This window comes from Aythya ferina (genome assembly GCF_964211825.1).
Source record: "Aythya ferina genome assembly, chromosome: 7".
Lineage (NCBI taxonomy): Eukaryota > Metazoa > Chordata > Aves > Anseriformes > Anatidae > Aythya > Aythya ferina.
In genome coordinates this window covers 35,339,019-35,360,671 of record NC_140302.1, presented here as the reverse complement: position 1 = coordinate 35,360,671, position 21,653 = coordinate 35,339,019, and the positions used below count along the sequence as shown (strand labels likewise).

Genomic DNA, 21,653 nt, shown 5'->3' with positions numbered 1-21,653 from the left:
GCCTAGTAAAATTTCACAAGAAATCACCCTGCGGCATGTTTCTTGGCCTCAGATGACCACAGTCCCCAAACAGTCATTTATTATTATCCATTCCCAGCACAACAGAGTACAGCAGTTTCACAAGATAGTTTTAACCATCTTTATAGTTCAGTCAGATGTCATACTCTGTGTAAGTCAAGCCAACTGAACACAAGAAAAAAGAAACGAAAGGCTTTTCTGCCTTTAATCTTCAGCTATCATTTGTACTTCAAAATACACCTTTCCTACAGCCTAAGCCATGTTTTCAGAAAACAGAAACCCCAGGAGCCAGAGGCCCACTTTAGCAGGCTGATTCTCCTCAGAAACCTGCCACTGCAGGTCTGGAGAAAGACTCAGCCACCTGAAATTGGCTGCCACCATAAAACTCAGTAAGGCAGAAGGAGATACTTCACCTTATGATGTCTTTCACTACTGCTTCCCCACGTATCATCAGCTTTCACACCTTCAGTCACTTTTATTGACCAGATATACCAGAAAATAACACCGAGACTTTATGGTTTTGATCGCAGAGCAACAGATGGGAGACAGGTTTGGGAAGTAGAGGTGGAAGGAAAACAAACAAAAAATACAGAAGCCACAAACTGAACCATTCAGCTGTCAGGGAGGGAAATCCTGCAGGCTGAAGCTGTCTGGTGGCTGGGATCACTCAGTCCTCGCCACGCACCTCCACCTCGGCTGGCATCTGCCACCCGCCTACACCAGGCTCTTCATGCTGTCCATCAGCCATTCACGCTGACATTCCAACCTTCCAAAAGCTAACTCGAGCAAAAGAAAAAGCCTCCTCGAACTGCTGAGCACAGTCCTCTACTCTGCTGCCAGATCCTGAGAAAGTTCTGTGAACTCCTCATGAATAACTCCCCCGTACCAGCGAACACTGCTGGATTCATTTAGAAGACAAAAAGCGTATTATAAGAAAATATGCTGCTCACAATTCTGGTGTAATATCCTCAAACAACAGTGTAATGTCAAAAATGGCATTTTGCTTTCTCTAACTTGAACAGTAACATTCCTGGCTCTCTCTAAACAAGCAGAAATTTCAGGTTTCCTTCTACTGTAGAAGACCCATTTTTTCAAGACAATTTTATTACAAAATAAGATGTCTAAACCACTTTTAATGACTTTGTTCTATTTTTCCATTTTAATTACTGCGTCTCAAAACTCCTTGTACGATTAGAGAATTTGTACAACCGCATACATCGCACAAATGCACAGAGAACTTGTGCCTGCAGCAAACCACCGTTCTGCTACGAAATGTCACAATGTTCATTTAGAGCTGTCTAAACTCATGAACATGAAAAGAAATTGCAGCATCTCTGCCACTGCAGTTTTTGCTTCTTCCGAAACAAAATGAACGAACCTAAGAGAAACTTTTCTAGTTTCTTGGAAGAAGGCTTTCATTCATTCTTGCTGCTGCCTGCCTCCTGCCACCTCTCCCCCAGCGATGGCCCTGCTACCATCAGCTTAGCTGGGACCAAATGAACACCTGAGGCTGTATTATCCATACTACTCCTTGCACTTATGGTTTATGCACTTATTTAATAGCACATAACCAAACACAAACAAAACATTGCAATATTCTTTAAGAATATGGCTGTTTCCCTGTTGATAGCCCCATTCCTTCTGTTCTTTAGTAGGTATTGTGGAGGAAGCACTGTGAGTACAGAAGTGCAGCACGGTACAAGACAGTCATCTTTAGGAAAGTTTTTTCTTAATTTCCTCAATATTTACATAGCATTAAGATCACCTAGTTAAAATTGGTGTACATACACTATATTTACGAGCCACGTAACAATTTCCATTTGTTACATGGAAACATAATTTTCATAGCATTTTGGAGTTCTCTGCAATGGAGATGCATTTCCTTTAAAAAAAAAAAAAAAAAAAAAAAAGGTATTTACATTATTAGTTTTTTCCTCCAACTTTGAGGTTGCAAAAATAAATCTTTGGCTATTTAAATATATGATTCAGATCAGATATTAATGAAAGGTCAATGCTTACATTTTGGCCTGCAGTCTCTGAGATCAAACATGTAGAACTGCAGTGCTTTAAAACTTACATTATAATTGGGAATTGAGGTTCCTAAAACAGTAATAAAAAAGTAAATTCATTTTCATCCTTAACTTGAAACCTCAGCATCGCATGAATATGGATTTTGTGTTTTATATATATAATCACAAGTTTGTAAGGTGCCTTGGGACCTTTGAAGAAGGCACAGAATAAATGAAAATAATTTTAATTAAAAGCAAATTAAAGGGCCTCCTAATCCAAGCAGCAGTAGCAAACCCATGGAGACTTTTTAGAATATGGATCCTTGAAATTACATTGCTTATAACCCTCCCTAATTCCAGTTTCCTTCCTTCACTTCCCCCCAGTGGAGGCTCTGAATCTGTAGGAGATCAGGTTTATTATGAAAATTCTGTTCCAGTTTCTAAAAAAAGATATTGCTCTAGTTTCTGAGTGGCCAGAAGCATCAGCATCCACATGGAGCAAATAAAAACAAAGAAATGAAAAAGGGAATGTTTTTCTCACTACAGGGAGAACAGCTAAGATCCTGTCTTATGCTTTTAAAAAGTCATTTCAACACTGATTAAAAAAGATGGAGTTCCCTTCCTCAAGAGGAGGCTTTTTAAACACAGCTCAAAACCAAAACAAACCAAACAACATGCTAAAATGCTATCACAGAAATGGCTTCATACTAGAAATCTTACAAGTTGGAAGAATGTTTAGAAGTAAATTAGACATTATACTTGTAATCTTTTTCTGTGCTGTTCTGACAGCAGGAAGACATTACCCATGAAATAAGTCTCACAGGTCTCTCACCACCTGTCCCTGGTTCACTATTACTTGTTCTGGTAAATAAAAGAATGAATTAACAGATACTGCTAAAAATGAACAGAAATCTAAAATCAGCAGTATGATCTTCATTTCTATCTGAAAGATGTTTTTACATGTATTTATCTCATTAAGCTATTACATGCCTCCATTAAGAGAAAAAAATAAATCCCAACCTTGATGAAAAAAATCCAAAACAACTGAACAAGAGAACAAAAAATGAAAGTGGGCAAAATGCCTAGAGAAACACTGCTTTGATTCCGACACATGGGAATAAGTGGAAAAAATATTCAGCTCTTTTTTAATCAAAACATCTCCTATCTCGTGTGCAAATTTCAACAGCTGAGAAAGCATCCTACTCAGTCTCCCCAAACTGGTGTCAGCATGTTTTATGTAAATACTAGTTAACAAGGGATGTGTGTTTGCAGCAAACATTTTAGGGTTCTACTTTATAGGTTCTGGATTTACCCCCAGTGTTGGAGGGAAGATGGTAACGCTGAAGAACATAAGAGGAGATACACACAGAGGACACATGAGAGTCTCCATTTTTTAAATTGACAAGAAGACACATTTGTCATTGAAGGCATTTAAGTAGTTATTTAACAAATGAACAGGAGGAGGATTTGATGACTAAGCTCTGCATCAACATGCAGCAGTGTATGTCTTGAAAAGAGTTTTATTCTGCAACGTCCAGAAATAAGGCTAGGGTTTGATAACAGACTCTGTCTGAAATGATTACTGAGACCAAGATAATTCCCCCGGGGCAATCAGAGAAGTGTCAAATGAAGTACACATCTGACAAACTAAGCTCTCCAAGAGTACGTTCTCAAACAGGGAAATCAACGGGAAGCAACAAATTGAAGTCATCGCCTGGGGTTATCAGGCAACACCAAACTCCTACTCCAAGGGCAGCATTGGCTATGGCTCCTCGCAGCACTGCCCAAGGAAAGGGCAGCTCCTTCACAGCCATCCATGCTTCTATGGAGACATGGATCTCTGAAGCAAGTTTCATACTGATTCAATAGTAAAAATGCTATTATTCTTAGCATTCAGTTTCTTTTCTTTTGTATTTGTTGGGCATCTTAAATACGACCACCAGCTGTGATGTGGCCACCCTATGGCTTCTTTCCAAAGCTATGCTGAAAGGAAGCACAGCTCACAGCACTGGGAAAACAAGCATGCAGCGAGTGGATGAATGCAAACAGCAATAAAAACAATGTCCAAGATCAAATGTAAAAAAAGGAGGCTTGAAACATACTGGAAAATATGACAGTTCTTTTGAACATCACATTGAGGTTCAGGAGATATGGATTAATTTTCTGGGTTCACCAGCTCATTTTTATGGTCACACTTGAGCTTTAGTTTGGGCAGAAAATCAGCCTGAGAATCACCCCAGCCACTCTGCAACACACCACCACTTGCCTTGGCACAACCATTTGCTATACACCAGCCTAAGAAACTCTTCAGTTTAAAAATAAATAAAATACTAAAGCAAGGTCCTTCCAGAAGGAAACATTTCCCTGATCTGATTTACAGCCACAAATAACATTATACATCATCAGTAAATGGCAGTTCAGAGGCATGAAAGCAACTAAGGAAAGGCAGAAACCTATAACAAACTTCTGCTGGAAGATGATATCCACAGAACCTTACCAGCCTTCATTCACAATGACAAAATGAGAATACCACTAGTTCGTTTATTTCAGCCTTTGTCTGTCTTCTCTATTTAGTTTATAACTTTTCCTGTCCAAAGCCTCCTTCACATAATGGCTTCCTGGAGGCAAAAGCAAAGACAAACAGCCCAGAGAGACCGACCCCTCTGAGTGAAACAAATAGGAGCAAATCTGAGCCATGCTCAGACTCTACTCACAGGTCCCGTAGTCGTCTCCATGTAATGCTTAAGTAAATTGTGAACCACTGGCACAGACGGCAGAAGAGTTATTTCCAGTGGCAGAAACCACCATGCAAGAAGACCTTAGCCCCGTTCCCAACCAGAAGGACGTCACCAGCTCTGCTGCAATGGGTGCTCCTGGAAGCAGAGTCCACGCTGCCAGATCACTGATAAGAGTGAACAAGTTACTTCCTTCCATTCGCTCTTCCACAACCCATTTCATTCAAGTCTACTTCACGTACTTGACAGACTGCATTAATTATTATTTAAAGAATATATTTTTCCATCAACTGGAGTGCCTCAGAAAAACTATTCCAAATACAATGGCGCAAGTCAGTGGATGGTAATTTCTGTTTTTATTCTTCTCTGAATTTTAGCAGCTTGAAAGAAAGGTAACTCCTAGATAAGTACAACAGAAACAGAAACAAGAGCATTGCGTACTGAGGCATGAAGTTTTATCACAACAGGATTCTCATAATCACATACCTCAATAAAAGGGAACATTTAAATATCACCTTAATCTTCATTTCAGAACAGCCTTACATTAGACCTGGCAGTAAGTAAGATTCAAGTAATTATGTGCCAACAGCTACACTGTAATCTAACGCTGCAGTATAGATGTGACTTCCCCCCCTTACAATTGACAATTTTCATTAAAACTGTGCTTTGATAGCAAGTTAACCTATAGCCTTTTTTTTTTTTTTTTTTTTTTGAGTTTAAGAACAAACATGAAAAAACTGTTCTCTACAAAAAAAAAAGTTTCTCTACAGTTTGCAGAGAAGAAACTACAGTTTGGCAGAAGAAACTCCCAGCTTCAAATACGGACCTGCCTGGAGAGGACCCTTCCCTGGAGGCCCTCTGTAGGTGTGCAAAAAGGAGGACAGCACCCACCACAGAGACTTGCAGCAATGCTTTAAGAAGATGGTTCCAGGCTTGTTTTCTGTCACACTGAGGGGCTAAATAAAAGCTATTGCCCTCAGGGAGCATTTCATGTTCGCATTTATACATAGTTCCCTTGATTTAAATACTCTGGATATGTCCTACAGGGACTTGACCTTTCTGCTTGGATGCTGCCATCCTAAGACCATCTTGCAGAAACTCAGAACCACTACTTCCTTAACACAGGAGATGAAAAACAAAAACTGGTGTAAGTTTGAGTTATTTCGGCTATTCTTCCATACAACTATCCAAAACGAAATGGTGAACTTTGTTCCTCCTTAAGTCAGTATTTCTACTGGCTCCAGAAGTACGTCAGATGTTCATGTTTGAGGCTTGGATAAACAATCAGAAATCCAGATGCAAAACAAAATCTACCAGGGGGAGAGTGAAATGAAAATAGATAAACCTCCTTTCAACAATGGGAGATTTCACATGGAGCCTTACTATCTTCTTATACAACGAAGATAGAGTTGTACAACTCCAGGGTGAAACTGATAACAAATACCTAGCTCAAGGCTGAGGACAGGGACAGGTACTGGGACTCCCCTAGAGTCCCATGACTTCCACTGTGTACATTGCACATATTTTTTCAGAGTGAAGTCCACACGTAACAGGTTTGTTTGTTTGTTTGAATGTCAAGAGGTCTCATAATTGCATGAGTCTATAAAGCTTTTGTGAAAGCCTGTGAATACACTAAATGCGTCAGATTTCCACTTTCCTTGTTACAGAGTGTGGGGGTTCAAGGTGAAAGACTAAAACACTCCGCAGAGGCTCTTCTGATCCCCTACTTTCATTTGCTCCTTAAACAGTGGATGGTTATGCCCAATCACTGGCAGATGTCATCTGTTTTTCCATGAATAAAGTGTCTTCTGCAACTTGATTGCCTTCAAAAGACTCAAACAAGAGGGCTTGTCTCCCAGATGAGCCTTTCCCTCTGATACTGGTGGTCATGAAGGCCTGCAAGGACGAATTCAACTCCCAGAAGTACAGAACCAGAAATCAATTATCACATTAGGAAGGCCTTCTCCCCTCATTTGCTCTTCTCTCCACTTGCTCCAAGGTTGAAGTGGAGAAGGAACCAAGATGGTGCTGGGACCTGGCAGGCAGGTCCACAAACCAGCCACAGTGACGGGAATTGCCCCAAAACGGAGAGGTCCCACCGACGCCTGGCCACGGCCTCTATGGGGCTGCGGCACAGCATCACTGTGTGTTCCTCTGCTGCATCTCTCTGGGGAGCACAAAAAATCCCCATAACTGTGATTCCCATGGAGATCCATGGGAGGGGACAGAAATAGACAGGGTCTGGGGTTAACCTCTCACTGCTTTCATCACACGAAAGCAGGACTCTGAAGATGCTGAGATGGGGGCGCGTGAGCTCAGAGCTACGCTCAGTTTGGCAGCTTCTCATCACACTGGCAGAAAAAAGAGAAACACTCAGAACCATGCCCCGGGGACTTCAGAAATGAAATGATGGCACCAACACTGAAAGCTGAGGACAATTACCAAGTCAAAAGCCTCTAATCATTACAATCCTTTTTAAATCTTTTAGAGGCAATATGCAAAATGTCTGAGTCACTTTTACTGAAGGCAGTAAATACATCTGTGCATTTAGTGAAGGCACAGCAGTGGTGAGATTTCTCTCTCTTCATTCCTCCTGCATTTACTGTGAAGGCTAAGACCTCTCTGCAGCTCTTCTTCTGCAAAACCTATGTTTGCCAACAAGATTTATTCAGTTTTGTGGCAAATTATGTACGTGATCACGAGAAAGGATTTTGTCATTTCCTATGTGACAGCTATCCTTGTTCCTCTAACAAACAAGCAATATAGGTATCTCTTTCTTACCACAGATGATCACTTCATGCTTTAGTAAAAACATTTAAGGAAGCTCCTGTGTGACCTGTCTCCACCAGGCTGCCAGCAGAGCCACACTCAGCTCCCCAAATTACCTAGGCATAGACTCAAAAGGGAACAGCCCAATGTACCACAACATTAACGTAGATGCCCCCAGCTCCTGAACACCATACAGATGTACACAATATCACATTATGTCCACATATATCGTATGCTTTGCTCACAATAACAGCAAGTGGTTTGTTTCAGGGATAGCAGAAGTGCTGCTGACTGCACAGCCCATGTTGGTTAGCGGCTTGTCCTTGAGCACAGCCAGCCACTGAAGTTCACTCATCGAGAACACGCAGTAAGTTTGTTCCGTTATGCAGAAACATTGCAAAAGGAGAAAGAAAGTGCAGAAATTTTCTAGAAATGCTGACAGCAAACCCAACAGCTGAGCTGACACAGAGCCTTGCTCAGACACAGCCACGCACAGTAACCGCTGCTCAGTGGTCCCAACAAAAAAGTCATTCCTTCTGTTGTCCAAACAACCCTGGAAATAACCCAGTTCTAACAAATTGGATGCAAACAGCATCAAACTGGATGTCTGCACTGCACTGGGGCCAGGCCTGCAACAGCGAGGGGAGGCCCCTGCTCTGCACCCACCCGCAGCACCCCTTGCATCCCCTCACATTCAACATTTCCAACTACTTCAGTTCCAGCTAGATGAACAACACAGTTTGTCTCAGTAACAAACTCCCTCATTATCAGGGAGTGAAGCGATAAAGCACAGAGTAATCATTTTAAACTAAAAAAAGGGCAGGTTTAGATTAGATATTTGGAAGAAATTCCTCCCTCAGAGGGCAGTGAAAATTTAGGCACAGAGGGACGGGGACTGCCTGGGGAAAAAAAGGTCAGAGAAGGGTGTTAGAAGGTAAGCATGGGCACTGCAGCAAGGTGTTTTTCCCTTGCTTTCACTTTTCCCATTTCCTTTGGCTGTTTCAGAGCCTTTATCCCCATGTGGGGACCTGGAACAGTAATGGCAAGTTATCAGGAAACAATGCTTTAAAATACAGTTTTAAACACATGGAATAATTATTCAAAGGGTGGAAGGAGCAACAGTCTGGATTCAAGCTTCTGGACCACAAGGTGACCACACAGTTTTTGTTCCCTTTACAAACCAAAACTACGAAGGCTCCTGGTTCATTTAGACACAAGTGAAAGATTTGGGAAAAAATTTGAAAGACTTCATATTAGCTGGACTAAACTCAGGGGCTGACACTCAGGACACTCTCACACAAAGTCTATCATCTAATGCCATACTCAGAGGCTCCCTCCTGCAATGCCATTTATTTCAAGAATTTATATCCTTTTTTACTTTCATTTTACCTTCTGGCACGACACTAAATCTATATTAGTTGGTTTGATCTGTGATGAGAATTAATGTTTGCTGAACTTTCCAGATACAATGGTACACCACCAGCAGATTAGCTACTTTGGCATTCAAATAATAACCTGCATATTAAATTAAAAAAAGAGAAAGATGAGGGATAGAGGAATCAGACGCATTTCTAAAATAAGGAAAGTTAGATGTCCGTTTGGAATTTTCCGTGATTGCTCAGGATATCAGGTCAGACTTATTAAAAGCTATTTAAAAAAAAAATATGTCCCAGAGGCCTAATACCAATATCCTTTCTCCATTGTCCTGACTTTGTTTGCTTGGAAACAAAGAACACACATGATTCTGGCATACCAGAAACCTTATAAACAAGATCATGTGCCCATTCCTATTACAGAAAGACATGACAGCGTAAACACAGTCAATACCTGCTTGTGTGACTTGGGGGAAAAAAAAAAAAAGAAACAACAACGGCTGACACATAATTCAGACACAACACGGGCTGTGGGGATTCGGTTCAGAAAAAGCTCTTGTTTTGGGACCCTGAAGCTTTTTGGAATTGCTACCATAAACATCTTCTTTGCTTGATCATTTAATTTGACCATAATTAAATAGACAAAAAAAAAAGTTTAGGTTACTGTCCCAACAAACAGCAACCAATTATCACTGCTTACTATCCTGGCACATTAGCTTGAATCTGACTATGTATTTACCACAAATCAAGTATGAAATGATTTAAATGACACAGTATTTCACAAATTCGTATTACCAAACAGCATGTGTTGCAATTAAAAGAGTTGTAGTATTTAAAAACTGATCAAAAAATAGATATGTGATGCAAGCATTTGTATGTTTCCAGGGAGACCTAAAAAGCTAGGAAACCATAAAGGAAGAAGAACCTGTTGGTCTTTAAAGGTTTCCAGAGGAGTTCTTAAATATCTAGTTAAAGATTTGTTTCCTTTCTGAAAATTTACAAAAATATTTAATAGATTCTGATAATGTATTGGCTGCTGTCCAACTGCTGCAAGTCCCTGAGCAGCAAACCCTAGCATGCCATCAGTTCTCAAAAATTGCAGCATTTCTTGCAATTTGTACATATTGTAATCTAACTATTGATTTTATACACTGAAACTGGCCAAAAAGTTCCCCTTTCCTTCTGTTTTGAATCACAATAATATTTTGAAACTGCATTTCTTAGATACAATACATCAATGCACATATAATCAGTACAGTATTAGGAAAACAGACAAGTGCTAGGAGGGATTTGTATAGAAAGCATTATGTCCAAGACTCCCAATGTAGTGAGTCTTTAAAAAAATACTAGTTCCAAAAAAAAAACCCAACAACATAAAAATAAAAACAATAACAAAAAAACACAACTCACTTGTGAGGAAGGGCAAAACACGGCCATAAAGCCCGGGCAGAGAAGAGCTGCTGTCACCTGCAGGGACTTCCCTACACCCCTGCCTCGCTGTTGGCAGGATGAAACAAATTGTTGCTGAGCGCAGTTATTTTTCTCAAGCTTTGTTCTGTCCCAGAGGAAAATTCGAGTTTCTATGCCCAGATAAAGATTGCTGTCAGCCCCTTGAATCAGCCGGCATGAATAGCTCCAGTGTTAGGCACTGCGTGACGGGGAAGCTCCAGCGCCAGCACAGCGCTCAAAACAACGGGGTTTTGTGGTTCCTCACATTAGGGTTGAGCACCAGCCTACCACACAGCAGCAGATGTGCTTTTATCACCTCTGCTAAAAAAAACAAAAACTCAAATAAATAGAATAGGTTTTGGATTTTTTTTATTTTTTATTTTTTACAGTCAGCTTTTTTTGCTTCGTTCTCGCGTTCACTTGAATCCCTAAGCAACCTGAAATACTGCAACTGCCACAGCCATGGAGCATCCCAAAACGAAATGCAATCAGAAAATGTGCTTACCTATGTGAAAGCTACAACATGCCCAGATTCAACTCATTAAAAAAAATAAATTAAAAATATGATGTTTGATTTTGCCATAAAAATCTTCTTCACATCAAGTCTTTTATGCACATAAGGATACATTTGCAAGGTATTCAGATTTTTCATACTCAATGCTGAAACAGGAAAGTCCATTAGTAATCACTTTTGCTGCAACTTTTTTTTTCCAACTATTTTTTACTGAAACTGTTAGTCTGATACTGGTCTAGCAGTATAGGTCTTTATACAGGTCTTATGAACTATTGGCGAAGGAAGCAGCAATTTCCCAGGGACACTACTTGCTGTCCTATGGCTGGGGAAAAAATAAAAATAATAATAATTAAAAAGAAATCAACACTCCATTTGAATTACTTTTAGCTGTAAGGAAAAGAAAATCATTACAAATGCGCAGACACATATGAAATGGACATTACCCAACATTCAGACTTGAGCAGTTAATCTCCCCAGGCTTCCTCCATCAATCAGGGACTGGGCAGGAGCCCGCTGCAGGTGCCCAAGCTGCCTCACAGAAAAGTCTCTTCAAAGACTGAGGGAGAGTTTAAGGCAGGCAGCTTGCTAGTTTGTGGGTTTAGTGCTGGGTGGTGCACATACCAAAGTTTATAAACTGGAAAATACAAGCTTTTAAAATTCCAGTAATACTAAAATAGCAATATATCTGGCTTCCTGGGGGCTTCAATTATGCAGCATTCGCAAATGGTTTCCATCCTGATCATGGCAAAAGCAGTGCCCTCAGAGCACAGTCAGTGCGAACACACATTTCTTATACATGTAACAGAGAGCAGTGTGTGTACAGACACACCGAGGAACAATATCCTTGCTCCAGCCTGAGCTCCAACTGCATGGGTGTGAAACCTTTTAATTCAGCACTTCTCCACCAAATTTCAATGTGTTCACCATTTAAAAGGATAGCAGATGAACCTAATCATTAAGGCAAGAAGCATCATAAAACAGGCTTGTCATTCTTGGCAGGACAAGCCTTGTAGGCGTTTTTTTTTTTGTTTTGTTTTTAAGAACAAAATATAGTAAAAACAATGTTCCTAAGTTTACTTTTATAAAAGGAATGTTCTCGAAGTGGTCCTACAAGAACATTTCCTAACATAACTATTACCACATGATGCCAGTCTGCCTGCCCACTGTTCTTGAATTACCAGCCCCTTTTTCTTGGCCATATTAATGCACACCTCCAGAGAACAGCAAGCGAGGAGGCTCTGCTGGTTTCTGTAATGTTGCCCAGGTACTTGAAAACCACTTGAGCCATGTCACGCCCTTACCCTGTCTGTGACAGTGACCGCGCTCCCCTTATCAGACACACAATCACAGGGCTGTCTTCTGTGGACAGCTGTTACAGGGTTTATCAACAAATGCACAAGCCCAGGAATGCAGATGAGGTGCAGCTACTCACTTATTCACTTCCAGGCAGGGTGTACACATTTTAGGGGAAATAACCATCATGCGTCTGAGTCACTGACAGCTTCAGAAAAAATATTTTGCAAGCAGCTTAGTTAAAAAAAAAAAAAAAAAAAAAAAAAAAAAGCCAAGCCTAGTGGATCCACTGAGCGATGAGGATGTTAAATACAAGCTGCACAAGCTGAGATGCAGCAGGGTGGAGGGCAGCAGGACGGGGCATGGCACAGCTCCGCAGGAGAGCCCCACCAGCAGCACCACCATTGCTGTGTGCTGAGCTGTAAGAACAAACAAATCCAACCTTCCAGCCGACCTCTGGGCAGGAACATCGCCAGCGAAGAGGTTAAGAGCTGCCCAAAGCATTGCTGGAGAGCTACAGGGATATGCACCAGGACATTACGCAGAGCAGGGGAGTCTGGAGGTGTTGGACAAGGAGACAATGTTCCACAGAAGCCATTAAACTTAGGACTTGGAAACAGATTTAAAAGCAGGTATCAAGGCAAAAAAAGCTTTGCATACACCTCTGAAAACTGGTACACAGCTGTGAGTAGGCTTCTAGCCTAAAACCTAATAAAACACTGCCTTCCCCCCCCCCTCACCAGAGGCATGCTGTGCAGCCCTGCAGGCCAGCCCCTTCCTTTCCCACGCTCCAGCAGCGGTTCTGCCTCCAGCCTCCAGTGACAGCAGTGTCACTGCATGGCACCCAGCCACAGCCCCGCTCCTCGGGACAGATGGGACAAAGCTAGGGATGCTCTGGCCCCTAATGACATTATATTGCTTATAGGGGCAGAGCAGTTGGGCTCAAGAGAGGACAGGGCACAGCAAAGCACAGCCGGACAGGACGGGAGCAGAGGGTTCCTCCTCATCCACCTGCCAAGTACCGCAACACGAGTTTCATCTCCAAAATCACCGAGGCGATTCAGGCTCTTACCTTGCCACAGTGGTTAAGGTAAGTAAATGCACCTCAAAAGCCAGAAGGGTTTCCTTCTTGCTAATCTATTTCTAGATGAGCAAGCACTGCCTGCCCTTGATCTCATTTTGCAAGCAGGATAAATTATCCGATAAAAAAAAAAAAAAAATTACAGCCCTCCCACCAGAGGGAATTTTCTAATATAATCTTCTCTCTCCTTTCAGCATTTCATCACCAGCTACCTTTAAGTCCAATTTGAATACAAGTACAGCAAAAGCATTCTTAAAATCTATCTTGAGCTCCGCCAGCATCCTGAAGTGTCCACCGCGGAAAACATCAGTGCTGTGGTGGTGGCTGAAGACAGCAGCACCTCTCAGCAACCCTGCACTGCTCCCCCTGAGCCCTCCCCACATCTCAGTTCTTTTACACGGTCCCCAAAGAGGAACAGTAGGTACCCCCCCAGTGACCACAAAAGCTATGAAAATAGCAGCAGCTAAATATCATCCAGAAAGTGAAACGGCTCCCAGAGATGCTGGTGGTGCACGCAAGACTCTCCGATTCCTTTAGCAGTGACACAGACACATTGCACAGCAGTGTGACAACAATGTGAGTCGTCTCCTTGCACCTCCCTGCCTGTAGGATCACTAAAAACAAACAAAAACACAGAAGGGTTTAGAGTAATTGGGGAAAAAACCTCTCTCCTGCAGATACTGTGATGTGAAAGAGACTGGTAGATAAAGACGGAATAAAGGAAAGAAACACAAAAACCCACCAAAATCGAAAAGTGCATGATTAACCTGCTAAAATCTCTTCCATTTAAATGTGACATTGCCAGAGGAAAAAGCAGGATGTAGACCCACTGGCAGGGCAAACAGCAGCAGCACGCTATCAGGACTAAGCTTGAAGATTTTATTTGCACACAGAAGTAATTCTAGACAAAATGTGTAATTTCTTCTGGAAGGCATTAAGCTTTCATTTCAAATAAAAAACTGCTAACCAAGGGCCTTTAGAAATGTAAAACAGCATTTACAGATAAAGTGTTGAGGGTTCAGTGATTTTTAAAGGAAATTATGTAAGTTTCTTCCTCTGAAGATCTTGGTAAATGAGGCTCAATTTCAGGGGCAAATAGTTTGATCCAATGCAGCAGTTTTCAACCTTTTTCAAAACAAATTGCAACTTATACTCCCAAGTTACATGCATGCAACTTAAATTACTTTGCCATTTTGTTAGTTAAAAACATTCAGAAAGAAAAAAAAATGAAGGATGTGACTGCTCAGAGCTTTCCTGTGCATCGCTCTGTATTTGCAGCCAGGTGCCTGTGTTAAACAGAGAGGGGCTTGCAGCAGACTAGGAGTGTCTCTCCTTGGAAATCATCACCTGATATGACAGCCCCAATTATCTCAACACCACATCGTCGTACATTTGTTTTTAACAGTTTAAACTAACTAATGCAAATAGGTCACTATTTGAATACAGGTCCCCGTTTCCACCTTTTCCTCCTCTTCCTGCCTTCCCAGAAATACTGAAGTCACCACAAGTCCCTCTCCCAAAGGTTCTGCTGGGAACCAGGGAGGTGCCACAGGGGACAGCTTAGCCTGTGAAAACCAGACTGGAACAAAGTGTTGTACCCGTGGCCTTGAAATGTGCCCACAGCTGGGGTTTTAAATTAGCTTTTCAAGACCAATCAGCACACATGTAATTTAAAAGCAATTTGAAGCAGCAAGCTAGGTAGTTTAACTTCAAATTAATGAGCTTTTGACAACTGCAAACAAAATGATAATGTGGATCCATTTAAACTGATCCCTATATTTAACAGGAAAAGTGTATATCATTTTCACTTGGTTATACAAAGGCTTTTCTTCTGCATTCTGAAAGCTGTTTAACCATCATCTAGCTCTCGGTAGCAATTTGCAAACTTTGCCCAGCTGTACAAGATCAGCAGGATGGAACACGGCAGATATTCAGTTTTTCAACATTTTTTTTTTCCAATTTTTAAGAGACATTGTGCAATGTAATTAAATACGCCCATGAAATACAGATCTAAATTAAATAACTCAGAAAGCGTCTGAGACATCCAATCCCTCAGAACACAGGATACAAGCAGTGGTCATTGCTTGTTTGAATCAATACTCCAGTACTCGGGAAAAGCACCGTGCTGTAGCTCAAGCAATAGACAACAGACAACAGCAGAAACTAAGGCAAAGACAAATAATGATCAAAGGACAAGCAGCAAAGAGGATAAGATTAAAGGAGAAATGACACGATGAAAATGTAATTTACTAAGAGAAACAGTACATGAGGTGAAGGAAGGGTTAATGCATTGATTTGTTTTGGATAAAGACAGGTTTTGTTACTTTGCTTGTTTGTTTATTAAATTCTGCTATTAGTTTGGAACTCTGTTATGAAAACAGCTACAAGGGAAGAAACAAGCATGTGGAGCACTAAGATCTTTTAAGAAAAACAGTAATTTGGGTACAACTTGGCAGATTCAAACTCCTAACAAAGCTTTACAGCACTGTAAGCTTAAAAAGTTAAAAAATTAAAAAGGCTTAAAAAGTGCAGCTGAAGCATACTAGGAAGTGGCAGCAGACCCAGTACTAGAGTTAGGCAGGTTACAAAATAAGTCATGTTACAAAAATAATGTCCTCATAAGTTACAGTAAATTCTTGGTGGAGTTCACACGCAGACATGCTTCTGAACTGCCACACTGTACCAAAAATAAGTTAAAAGCCAGAAAAGTTGGTTGAAAAGAGAATTGGCCTTCTAAGAAAATGAGGACTGCGCTGGAGGCAAATAATGACAGCTCTTAGTAAGGAAATATTTGCAAGTAGTTGACGGTCTTCAACCACAAGTTCTCACAGTTGGCTTCCAGTGTTGATCACAAGGTCTTTCTGTCACTGGTCAAACCCTCATCCTTGATTTCTGATCAACATTTTCGTTAAAAGCAGCAAGGGAGGTGGCAAATTCTGCGAGCAAGTGACAAGATAAGTGGCATGGTTTAATGGTGAACCTGGCAGGGCTAGGTTAAAGGTTGGACTGGATGATCTTGGAGGTCTTGTCTAACCTGAATGATTCTATGATTCAAAAATGGATTATAAAACCTAAGATCTGGATTCTACAACAGATCCTGCAGATACAGCAGGAAGGTCACGGAGCGCAGCCCCATGCCAGGACCACCTAAACAAGGCAGCAGCAGACCACAGGGTGCCGTGACCTTCAGGTTGCAGGACCTCAGGCCCTGAAAGTAGAAGCCCTGTACAACCCGACCAAACTTCTGTCCTTGGTGCAATGCACATTACAGCACATCCACGGGAGAGTGAGTGACACTTAGGAGCCTCATGCTCCCACAACTCATCTCAGTCTGATTATTCTGGCAGATAACACTGGGCTGGTCTTGGGTTAGTGCATTGCAAGGGGCACTGCCATGAACTGCAGCAGCTTTCCGTTTTACTCAAGCTTTCTTTAATCGCTACATCAGATGAAAGAGATGGCAATTTTACTGAAAAGGAAGAAAACTCAAGAGCTACAACTAAATTAAAACCCAACCATCAGAAAACAGGAAACTCGCTTGTATCAGAGCACTGAGATTATCATGAATAGATAGTTGCATATTTCTTTCTAAATTATCTTCTAATCCTTCCTAGAGCAACCAAACCTAGAGGTTGGGAGGAAACCTCTTCAGTCATCTAACTGTGGTTTAGGCAGAGAAGTTTGTCCTCCAATTTACCTAAGTGTTCTGCTTATCTTAACCAACACGGGTATCACAAGTTTTACCAACTTCCATTGTGAACCTTCTGCAATTTCTCTTATTTGCTTTTACCTAAAAATTCATACTGCTGTTTATCCAAAGCTTTGCCCAGACTGCATCCTTCCCGGTGATTCCTGACGTAGCTGTACCCGTGTAGGTGTGCGGTGCTCAGCGGTGCAGTGGGTGCAGGTTCCCCTAGGCATTTGTTCACGAGGCACCCATCTCCTGCACAGCCACACATCACTCATTTTATAGTTTGCATCTCACCTCACCTCCACCTAATTTACACTTTTGTTTCTACCTGTTCAGATCCCTTATTCTTACTGACGATTATCACTTTACAGTCGAAAAAATGGAGATCTATGATAATCAAAGTTTTAAGGCCTGAACTCTCTTTACAGCTGAGATTAAAAGGGACAGAGAAATCCACAGCTGAGTCATGCCATGAGTTCCTGTAACAATAAAATGCCACTGCAAGCAATAACCAACCCCAATAAATTTATTTCCACTTTTGTTTCTTCTCTTGGCCAGATTACACCCTTGATAACAGACAGGACTGTTGCCCTAGATCTCTGTGCCCAGATCCTTTTACTTTGCCGTTTCAGCAGTGAGGCAATAGGAGTCAAAGGCAGAAGGGCATTTTTAGGGCATTAATGTATCCCTCAGACTGTCAGCAGATGTACTCAGCGGGCTGAGAAGCAAAAAGACTGGTTTTCAGCTCACTCCCCACAATCTGGAAAAAGCGCAGCACCCAGGGACACGCAGCAGGCAACCAGGCTCTCCTGCAGCACCTCACCTGGCGAGGCCACCTGGCTGGCTGTGCTGTGGAAGAGCATAAAAGTAGAAAAAGCAGCCTTTAACTGCACTCCTGTTCAGGGAGCTGTCCCACTGCAGGTAATCCGCTGGCTGGCTTGCTGTGAAAGAGAAATCTGAGCATGCTGCAATTCAAAATCCAGTGCGAGGTATCAGCCTTGCTTATCAGCAAGGAAATCTCCCGTCCATTCTGCCCTCTCCCACAGGCACCCTCTGCAGACAACCCGGTACGTTTTGGCAGGTGAGAGGATTAACTGATGGAATCATTACACCTGCCGAAAGCCGACTGAATTAAAAACACAACACTATAAGACATACCTTAAAAATAGGTTCCATACTGTGAGTTACTCAGAAAAAAATAAATCCTGTACAAATACTTCAATAAATTGCTGGTGCAGGGTTTCTCCTAATCTCTGCCTTACCAGCATCTCACTGCAGCTCTGAATCACACAATTCTCCCAGACTGTCTTGTTTAAGACATCTACATGTCAGCAAAAAGTTTGGAATAAATAGGAACATTATTTTTTTTTTAATACAACCCTTATACTTATAGAATTTGGGACTATAGAATACTTATTATTAGCCAGGACAGACTACACCTGGATAAAACGTTGCGCAGAAGGGCACAGGCAATGAGGAAAAATAGAAGATTTCCACAAGGAGAGCTGCAGAAAGCCTGCGTGTAGCAGCCCGGTGGCTCCAGCCACTTTTCATTCAGCCTGAATTCTGCTGCATCACATCAGCTCCGGCAGTGTCTGAATCCCTCTCCCAGACTGCTCGCACCCCACAAGACGAGCAGTGCACGCAGGCGACCATGCACTCAGCTCCGCAGCGAAGGCGCGATTCACAACTCCTCAATAACGCATCCGTTCAATGTACGGCGCTCTTGATTGAGGGAAACCACAGTGTATTTTAGGTTATGGGAGCCTCTGTTTTCCTTATATGATATCAAAACCAGCACCGAAAAGCCCCACGGCCTGGGAGCCGCCTCCGAGCTGTGTGTGTGGGGCGTGAACAGGGGGCGAGCCCCCAGCCCGCGCCCCCTGCTCTTGGGGCTGTTCTCGCTGCACTGTTCATGCAGCTGTTTGCAAACGAGTATTTCCCTAAAAGGCAGCCTGACAGCCCAGGATCTGGCTAAACCACATGTTTACCTCAGAAATCAGACACACCGCTGGACAGCCGGCCTTCCATTTTAAGCAGGCAGCAGTTCCTCACGCATCTCCCCGTCTGCCTCAAACACGTTGCTCTTGATAACCCTGACGGAGCTCCCAAGAGTCCTTTCTAGGAGCTGCTTTTCAACAAACTCACAGATGTACCAGCACGATGAGCAGTCTCCCCTCCTTGCTCATCAGCATCACCCTCTGAGGGCTTGGTGCGGGTGCCCTGTGCCCTGCTGGGGCTGCCGGGTTCCCCCGCTCCCCAGGCAGCAACACAGCCCGATCTGTCCCCTCCCTGATGACCTCCTGATGTGGGTGGATCAGCACCTTCTGGCAAAACGTGGCTTTTTGGAAACTGCTTGCACTGAGAAGTTTTCGTGGTACTTCAGACAGAGCCATCCAGCTTGGTGCTGCTACATAACGACACGGCTTTTCCACCGAGCCACAAATGAAGATAAGTGAGCTGCTACAACTTCCAGACACGGGCTCTCGCTGGTGTTAAGCCCTACCACAAATCCATGCTGAAGATTATTTTGGAAACAGCTTGAAATACAGCATTGTATTTACAAAATGACACACTCAGAGGAGATACAAACGTAATCCTCAGACTCTGCGCAGCTGAACAGCTCCTGCAGAACCGCAGCCCCGTATGGCAAACACTGAAGGTTGCTTTTCATTTATACACAACATTTGGCATCGTGCACACCTTACAGCACTTGCCTCGGCTTGTTTTTATTCCTTGCTGTAGTACAAGTGATCTGCTCAGGGATCCTGCTGGACACCCGCACGTGACAGCACAGGAGGAAGGTGTTATGCCAAGTGCCCAGACCAGGGCCGCCCAGCTCATGGCCATATCAGGCCATTTCGGGCCACCCGGTGCATTTCTGACACCATCAGTGGACTGCCTAAAACAAGACCCAGGAAGGCAACAGGGGGCAGGGGCAGAAAAAGAGAGCCAAGGAAAGCTGGGGTTCAAGATGGGAACTCTAGACAGACAGAAAGCACACAGATAAGCATAAATGTATGAAGTGAAAAGGAGGAAAAGAAACAAGATACAAAAGCAAACAAGGACCCAAATGTGCTAAAATTGTCAGCATCACACCTGCACTTCACAGGCTCGGGATAAATTACTGCAGTCCACACATCACAGTCACACTGACTGAGGTATATGGTTTTATTAAAGGTGTCTGGGGCATAGGAAGCTTTCAGTGTTTGTTTTTTACCTGGAAAAATACATTAAATACGTTTAGGAACACAGCATATGTTACTTAAACACAGCCAACGAGGACGGCTGGTGCGACAGAGCACAGCGCCTGCACAACTCTTTAATTTGTAAGCAAAGACAAAGCAAATTAAAGGAATCGCAGACTACGCCCATGTCCTTTTGTTTCTCCCATCATTTTCTCTGCCTTCTCCCACATTTCTACAATAATTGATTTGGTCACTTGAGCAATCAAGTGCCTTGAGCTCAGCTCCCCTCTGCTCACCCACGCACAGAGCTACCTGTGCTCGCCCACTCCCCGCCTGCCCAGTAGGGCACAGGAGCCAGCCCTGGCTCCAAATCATCACCCTGGCAGCATCAGGGCCAGGACCAGGAACAAACTGGGAAACTAACACGCCCCCGGGCCAGGAGAGCTCCCATGTACCCACAGAAAGGTCCCTGCAAAATGACATCGCCAGTTTCCAGCTGAATGCCATGAATTGCCACCAAAAGTTAATCCCTGTGTTCATTTGTACAGTCCCCTAACGCACAGAATATCGCCGTGCAAACAGCAGGATTTCCCAAGGTACGGTATTTCCCAATTTGTAACATTCCTCATTTCTCAGTCCCTCTCTGTCTCCTTCCCAAGTTTTCTCACGGAGCTTGTAACACCTCGGGGAAGGAAGCGGGGTGAGCAATGTCATTCCTCCCAAGCTGCCAGCCCCGACACCGCGCAGATCAGAGGCAGGCAGCGGTTCAGCAGCCCCGCAGCATCACGCACAGCACCCAACTCCTCTGAAATAGGCAAAAGGAGAGGGACCTCAGGAAAATGGCACTCAGGGCTCCCCTCTTCTCATTACACACCGCCGGTCGGGTTCACAGCAGGCACCCACCGACCCTTTCCACCACCCGCAGGGCACAAGCTCGACACCGGCTCCTTAGGGGAGCCAGCTGAGAGTTGCCCTTGCCTTGCTCCCTTGGAGGCTCAGCTGCGTTTTCCGAGCGTGTGAAGCAAAACCACGAGCAGGAGAAAAACCACGAGCAGGGGAGGAGAAGCCGCAAACCCCCCCCGCTTTGGGCAGCGCTCCAGGATCATTGCCATCCCAGCCCCGTGCGAGCCTTCCCCGCGGGCTGCACCCACAAACTTCTCGGGCGGAGAGCACGGACCCCGTGCAGGGGGGGGGCCCCGCACATCCCCAGCACCCAGCCCCGACCCCCCCGGCCCGGCCCCGAGCCCCCCGCGGTCACGCGTGGGGAGGGCGCAACGGGGATGGGGACCCCCAGCGCGCTGCCCCACAGCCGGGGGAGGCTCCGGGCTCCATCCTCCCGGCTCCCCGGTCCCTGCTCCTTGCTCCCCGGTCCCTGGTTTCCCCCCCCCAGCCCCTCGCCCCCCCGGCCCCGCTCACCCTCGGGCTCTCTCTCGCCCCCCGCCGCCGCGGCGGCGGCTCGGTTGGGCCGCCCTGGCGCTCTCCGGCCCGAGGCGGCGGCAGCCAGGCAGGAAATTTTTTTCCTCCTCCTCCTCC

The 21,653-nt window shown here is 43.8% G+C and overlaps 1 protein-coding gene across 3 annotated transcripts in view; it reads right to left on the bottom strand.

Annotated features, from left to right (window-relative positions):
* Nucleotides 1-21,653, bottom strand: part of PTPRE (protein tyrosine phosphatase receptor type E) — a 95,620-nt gene extending 73,967 nt beyond the window's left edge. Inside the window, exon 1 of one of the 3 annotated variants that reach the window (XM_084525029.1) lies at nt 21,537-21,653. The gene's annotated coding sequence lies outside the window, so the exon portion shown is untranslated. Of the gene's footprint in view, nt 1-18,923; nt 18,953-21,536 lie in introns of those variants that run through there. The other 2 variants (XM_084525030.1, XM_084525031.1) reach the window with 2 other exon arrangements.